Source organism: Cyprinus carpio, unplaced genomic scaffold (genome assembly GCF_018340385.1).
Source record: "Cyprinus carpio isolate SPL01 unplaced genomic scaffold, ASM1834038v1 S000006510, whole genome shotgun sequence".
In the NCBI taxonomy this organism is placed as follows: Eukaryota; Metazoa; Chordata; class Actinopteri; order Cypriniformes; family Cyprinidae; genus Cyprinus; species Cyprinus carpio.
The window spans coordinates 10597-17907 of record NW_024879178.1 but is presented as its reverse complement, the minus strand read 5'-3'; the positions used below and the strand labels follow the sequence as shown (position 1 = coordinate 17907).

The 7311-nt window shown below is 34.0% G+C and overlaps 1 long non-coding RNA gene across 1 annotated transcript; it reads left to right on the top strand.

Moving 5' to 3' along the window:
* Nucleotides 1-464: 464 nt before the first annotated feature.
* On the top strand, nt 465-3203 carry LOC122143811. The gene is made up of 4 exons (XR_006159377.1): nt 465-497; nt 607-737; nt 2928-2998; nt 3156-3203. It is a non-coding gene; the product is annotated as an uncharacterized LOC122143811 (long non-coding RNA).
* The last annotated feature ends 4108 nt before the right edge of the window (nt 3204-7311 follow it).

The window sequence follows — 7311 nt, the reverse complement described above, 5'->3', positions numbered from 1 at the left end:
TTCCCCAGATAGCATAAATAAAACCATCGGTTCTCTAATATTCAAGATATGACAGAACCGAAAACTGTAAGAGCTTGAGTGGTGCAAAACAATAAATAGAGGTTTGAGATGATAAATTTGTAAGAAAGATGCATTAAGAAAAGTGACAATATCTATATATGTGTGTGTGTGCATGTGTCTATTGGTTCAATTGACATTTGGTATCACTTTATGACTTCTAAATAATTTTATTTACCGAGCAAATTGAAGAGAGAGTTCTTGGAAGAGAACAGTCTGAGAAATCAGAATACAAAATAAACTTTCCCATGTGTGTTGGAGGGACTGTCTTCAAAAGGGAGAGTGCAGGGCTGTGTTGTCACAATCCAAAACAGACTACAGCCTTTTGATCATTTCACTGGTATTGCTCTGCACAAAACTGGCTCAGAAAGATGAAACTCACAATATCAGCTTTTGTGCTTTTGATCTCTGCACAGCTGCACTGCTGTCCACAACAGAGGGTAAGCAGACTAAAATTCATTCATCATGCTTTCTGACATGTTTGATGAATATTTCATGCTAATCTTAGAGGAACTCTCTCTCTCTCTCTCTCTCTCTCTCTCACTGCAGGTCAACCTATAGGCCCACAGCTACGATGCAAATGCCCTAAAATATATTCAGAGCCAGCAATTCCAGCTGAAAAAGTACTCTCACTGAGGTTTATTTCTGCTGGACCCACACTGCAAAAATGATGAGATCATGTGAGTGACTTCACATACTAATACATATCTAAAGTGCACTGCCAGTCAAAACTTTCTTTTTTGGACAGCTTCAAAAAAGCTACAGCTATAAGTTAACTAAAACCAAAAAAAAAAAAAAAAAGTCAAAAACAAACAGCAAAGTTGAAAACTTGTCCCAAGGTGCATCCTGGGATACATTTAAACAGGCATATGCACACATGTAGACATCAAAGTGGGCTTGAGCACCTGCCCTTTTTTCTTTCTCGAGAGAAAGTGCCCTTTTTTTTTTGGGGAGTTGTTTTTTTTTTATAAATGAATAAATCAATCAAAATATCAGGTCAGGTTGGGAAATTATGAGGCTTTCTCCCCTCCACGTCTCAGCAGCACAGCAGTTTAGCACACATTGATCGGCACATGCATATCACTGACAGGCAGAAAGCCACAGAAGTGAAGCCCTCTCTCCCTTTCCACTGTGTTTGTCTTGGTGTGGAGGTGAGTGGCGATATACAAAAGACTAAGCTATGTGCCTCGAATTTACAGCTAATTATCTAAAAGACAAAAGGCAAATATAATTAATTTGTCTTGCTAACATCCATGACCCATAAGAGCTACCATGTAAGTTAGCTAAAGTTTAGCTAAGGCAATAGGAAGTCTAGTAGTTTAGACCAGTGCATGTTCTTTCAATGCATGATTCGGTTTATTAAAATGCATTTAGAATGATAAAAAAAAAAAAATTAAAGAAAGAAATTTATATATTTATGTAATTTCATAGTTAATCAGGATCACACAGACAGAGACTGACGTTTTTTTTCCACCAAAAAAGCAGCATGATTACAAATGTGATATTGTTTTTACAGCAGTTCAACAAACTAGATTTTAATCTTAAAACACTAACGTTTTAGACACTAAAGTGACTGTTTTTGCTCTATTTAAATGCAATGAATTATTATTAACAGTGACTTGCTGCCATCTGCGGGCATATTTAATTTCACATTTAAAGTATCTTTTCTTTTTTTTTTTTTTAAAATTTAAATATCAGTATTTATGTTTAAAATATCAAAACGGTATTAATGCATTTGTAACTGCATTTGTAACTGCAGAATAAATACATATTAATGCATGTCCTGCATTAAACAGTGTGTAAATGCATCTCAATGCCCTTTCTAATGCAGCTTCTGTTTTCTCTGAATTGCAAAGATTAATTTGTCAATACTGATTTAATTTGCTTGGTAACAGCCCAAATGACTTATTCTAATTGACTGATTCAATTTAAGAATTTGACTGAAATGAAAAAATGCACCATTTTTAGAAAAAATGGCTTTATAAAGGTAAAAATTCCCATAAAAGGTAAACTCTTTTTTTTGTATCAATTTAAACTTATAGGAAATGATTAATTTCTATCATTGCTGTGAACTGATCACCACACAGAATATGTAGAACATCAAAAAATTTAGGAGTCAGCTGTCCACGTTAGTCCTTAAGATATTAGCACAATAACACACTCCACAAAATATCATCTACAATTATAGTTATCAATAAAATCCCAAAATATACTGAGAAAAATATATTCAACCCAGCCCTGGATAAGCAGAAGAAGATGAATATTGAGATATATTTTTGTCAATATTGCACACCCCTAATATATTTATAAAGGTTTTTTTTTTTTTTTTTTTTAGAAAAAAAAAATAACATAAATATGAGAAGTGCCCTTTTTTCCACTTGAGCCCCTGCCCCTCAAAATATCTGTGCACGTCCCTGCATTTAAACATCGTTTTATGAGTTCACATGTGATGAACACTTGTTGATTTTTATTCAATTTTTTTTTTTTTAATTTCAGTGAATCTTCTAGATTAAAAGGTATTTACGATCAAGAGAGTGTTCAAATATTTGAGTGGTAGTGTGATGCTTCATGGATAGTTCACCTAAATGAATGAAATTTGGTAATTTTTCACCTTCAGCCTGTATAACTTGTATTTTCACCAATGGAGAGGTTTAGCAGAATGCCTGAGGTGTTCTTTAAAGTTTCTATTTGTATTATTTTTTTTTAATCATAAAAGTCTTGCTTTTTGCCTGACAGTGGTTTTTGTATATTTGGGTGAACTGTTCAGTTAGAATGATGCAGTCAGAATGTGACTCCTGGTGTATCATTTTATGCAGTGGCTAAGAGTCATTCTATCAATTTTAAAGAATTACATAATTTGTTACTTACAGTGCCACAATGAAGAAAGGACAGACGTGTCTTGATCCTACTAAAGACTGGGTGTGATTTCTCTCAAAGAAGAGTAAGTTCTTTTTTTTTTTATGATGGCTCTAATTATATCCATCTTAAAATGATTCATAAGCATGATTTGAATTGTATATTAAATGTTTTTTCACTGCAGCACTTTGGTGCACCTTTCATCCTTCAGACACTAACATGTATCTCTTCATGTTTTGCAGAATCAACAAGAGGAACCTCAAGAGCCAACAATGAATGAATAACACTGTTCAAAGAAGCAACTGAAGATACTGATTCAACTATTACTGCAATATAGAATTTTGTAATCTCTGGGTGATACATGAAGTATTGATTATGAAAATGTGCTCTCACTACCACCTGTTTATTAAAAGTGAACTTGCCTGAACTTCATCATATTTTATGAAATTATATTTATTTTATTTTGTATGTCACTGAAGTGCATTTGTGGTGGGAAAGGCACAACTCATTACTGAAGTGAAAAGTACAGATACTACTGGTCAATACTACTCCACTTCACAAGTGCACTAAGTTGTAACGAGAGGTGTTACTTAGTAAAAGAAACAAAAGTGAATCCTTTAAAAGTACTTAAAGTATCCAAAGTAAAACAGTAAATCTGCATTGTTTTATTGTCACATTGTGTGGTTTTGTATTATCTCTATTAAGACCTTTATGCCACTATGCAAATTTCCTACTGGAAATACAAGATTAGATAGCATCTGATATTGGACTGTAAGAGCTTTTATGTTACCATAAAACTTCTAGAAGGGAATCACGCTGAAGTAATGACGAATCATGCTTTACTTTTCATTTAACACTTACTACAGCTATAATTTCTACGTTACCCAATTTTAATACTTGGTTTAAAAGTACCAAAATTTATTTTACAAAGAGATATTGAAAGAGATGTTTAAATCCACTAGCATTCTGGAGGAATTATAACCATTTGTTGTCATGTACATCCTTCCACAGGCTGTTCTTTTAGGTTATGCTATTTCATACACATCAATATAAAACGCACATATGCCTTGTCTATCATTTGTTAACGTTTAATGAGCATAGCCCCAACCAATAAATTGGCTATCCATGGTTTATTCCACCGATGTTTAACTTTTAGTCTGCTTTTTACGATCAAAAAAAAAAAAAAAACTTAATTGCACTCACATTACTATCATGCCCCAATATCCTGAGAAGCCATGATCACTCGAGTGTATACAGGGGTTACTATAAACCATTTGGTAAATGGTGATCAGCAAACAAATAATGATAATGCGGAAGTTTACTGTCTTTTGCGCTTGGTGGGTGACTCCTCACGTTTTGCTGACAATGCTGCCCAACGACATTGAGTACCTTTACCTTTCAAAATAGGGGTTTAAAAAATCAAGTTTGAGCTTCACAATGTTTTAATGTAGCTAATGTTCATTACTAAAAAATCTAATTGTTAACTTTCCAGTGTCCTACCAACAATTAATTTGGCGGGAATCAAGTAAAAAAAACTTTTAAAGTCGTTTTTCTCAGTTTCACCCTCAGCAAGTTAAGGTCTTTTGCCTTTGTAGGGCAGTACACAATCCGCTTCTTACATGGTTTTTTTTCTATTTGACACAATAAAGTAAATAAATAGATGCAAAGGATATTAGATGCAAAACATTTAAGGGAAATGGTGCAGGCAAAAAACCATGTGAATTACACAACATTGGCACAACACACAATACATCGTTTTAATTCTATACGCTAGATTCCAATTACTATTCGCATGGACTCGGATCTACTATTACTATAGATATCATACCTCAACAAGTGATGTTACCTGACCATTGACTGTATTGTGCATTCTGGGTATTGATGATATTAACTATATGGCTCTTGGTTGATCATCCAGACAGAACTATTGTTCCAGCCTACCCACCTAAGACAGATTGGCCAAAAAACCTGCCTGATTATCTCCAACGGCTCGGGGTACCCACGAATACACATGAAATAGACAAAATGACTGGCAACATGGGCACGGCACTCTCCTCTTAATACATCAGAACGCTGTTGCCCCCATCAAATATAAATAAAGGGTTAGAGAAAAACAGCGTAACTCTGTGCCCATAGTACAACAGGTGAATACACACTCTCTTAAGAAAGAAACTTTTTTGGCTAGTCCTTTAAGCGCAAATGTGTGAGAAAAAAAAACTAACTTGGAAGTTCTTTAGATATTGCATTGAAGAAAAGTATGTCCAGATAAACAGACAGGCTCTAAAAACTGCCAGGGGCCGAGCATATCCACAAAACTCAGAGAAAATAACCAAAACAATCCAAGGTTTTTTTATTTAGCCAACAGTGGCTAGATTAACAAATGACCCAGACGCCACCCAGATCTAAATATTCCCTCACAGTAATAGTAATGACTTTATGAATTTTCTTCAATTCTGATAAAATAAATAACATCAGAAATACAATAACAAATGTAGATTCTACAGAGTCTAATACTTCAGTTTTATCCATTGCACCCAAAGATAAACTGCAGTACACATCCCAAAACCATTCAAGCTGGCGGTTATTAAGCCTCTTATTAACCACAACCTTGTGAACTGGCAAATTACAGACCCATTTCAAATCTTCCATTGTATGTTTACCCAAAATTTTAGAAAAAGTTGTTGTCTGCCCCAATTGTGCTCCTTCCTGCAAAAAAAAAATGATCTCTATGAAGAATTTTCAGTCGGGTTTCAGGCCCCATCCCAATAGCACAGAAACTGCACTTGTTAAAAATTACAAAATGAGGCGTTGATTCTTGCGTCAGACCAAGGCTGCATCTCATTGCTAGTTTTTACTTGATCTTAGTGCTGCGTTCGACACATAGATCATGACATACTATAGATCAATTACAAAAATATTAAAGGTATCCAAGGGCAGGCTCTTAAGATGGTTTAGATCCTTACCTGTCCAATCGCTACCACTTTGTTTATTTAAATGGGGAGGCTTTCTCAGTTATCAACAGTAAAATATGGAGTGCCACAAGGATCTTTCATAGGTCCTCTGCTATTTTCAAATATAACATGTCGCCCCTTGGTTAATATCATTAGAAAATATGGGAATAGTTTTCCACTGTTATGCTGATGATAATCAACTATATATCTCAAAGAGACCAAGATGAAAATTCTAAATTATCTAAGCTAACAGAGTATGTTAAAAAATGTAAAATTGATTGGACCCCTGAACCCAATAATTTTTCAGATACGACAGAGATATTACTTATTGGACCAAAAAAACATTACACAGAATCTGTAGATTACAATTTTAAACTAGACGGATGTACTGTTACTTCCTCTATTGTCAAAATTTTCTGGGTGTTATATTAGACAGTAAACTTGTCTTTTGGAAATATACATATTTCCCATGTTACAAAAAAACAGCATTCTTCCATACTTAGAAACAAGCTACGAAACATCCGTTACCTGTTTATGATGCAGAAAAAAGCTAGTTCCTGCATTCAGACCTTTTAGACTGGACTATTGTAATTGCACGCTAGGTGGTTGTCCTGCATCTTCAACACAGCTACAGCGTAGTCCAATTAAATGCAGTGGCTTCTCATTAGAGTCCTTTCCAGGTCCAAGAACGTTACTTAATCATATTACACAATTTTGTACAGTCTCTGCATCTGGCTACCTATTGAGTTCCGTTTATCAGTTACAAACAGATGTTATTACTTACTTATAAGGCCCTTAATAGTTTAGCTCCTGACATACCTAACTTGAGTCTTGGTGGAGAAAGGGTGGAGTGAAAAAAAAAAAACAATTCTCATTTTTTTATTTCAGAGCAAAAAAAATAATGCAATTTGTTTGCATGATGCTGATCACATTTCCATAAATTAAAGCAATATGTTTTAGACTGATGGGTGGTCATTGTAAATAAGTCTTTATAATAGGAGTAGCAGACTAATCGAAGTCAAATGATATAAAAAATAATTTGTCAACTATATAGCTCTTAATTACCATGTCATTAGTAAGATTTAGTATTTATTTGCTTTCTAATCAAACCATAAATGTTCCTTACAAAGGCCTGATGATTAAATTTTGATGACTTACCATTTGAATTATGAGTTTATTCAAAAAAAAAAAAATATTATTCTATATACTATATATATGATGATGAAAGATAATCAGTGAACATACCTAAGTTGCCTTCAGTCCACAGTAAGTGTTCATCTGGAATTATTACTAATAAATAAAAAAGCAAGGTTTCATATATTTACCTCACAAAAAGCAGTACATATTTGACAGCAGCAACGACATGTGGAACACAAGCTCTGATGGTGGAATGTTTTACCAGTTATATTAAAAGGCCTTTTAAATAAAAAATATAAACTACATCCAC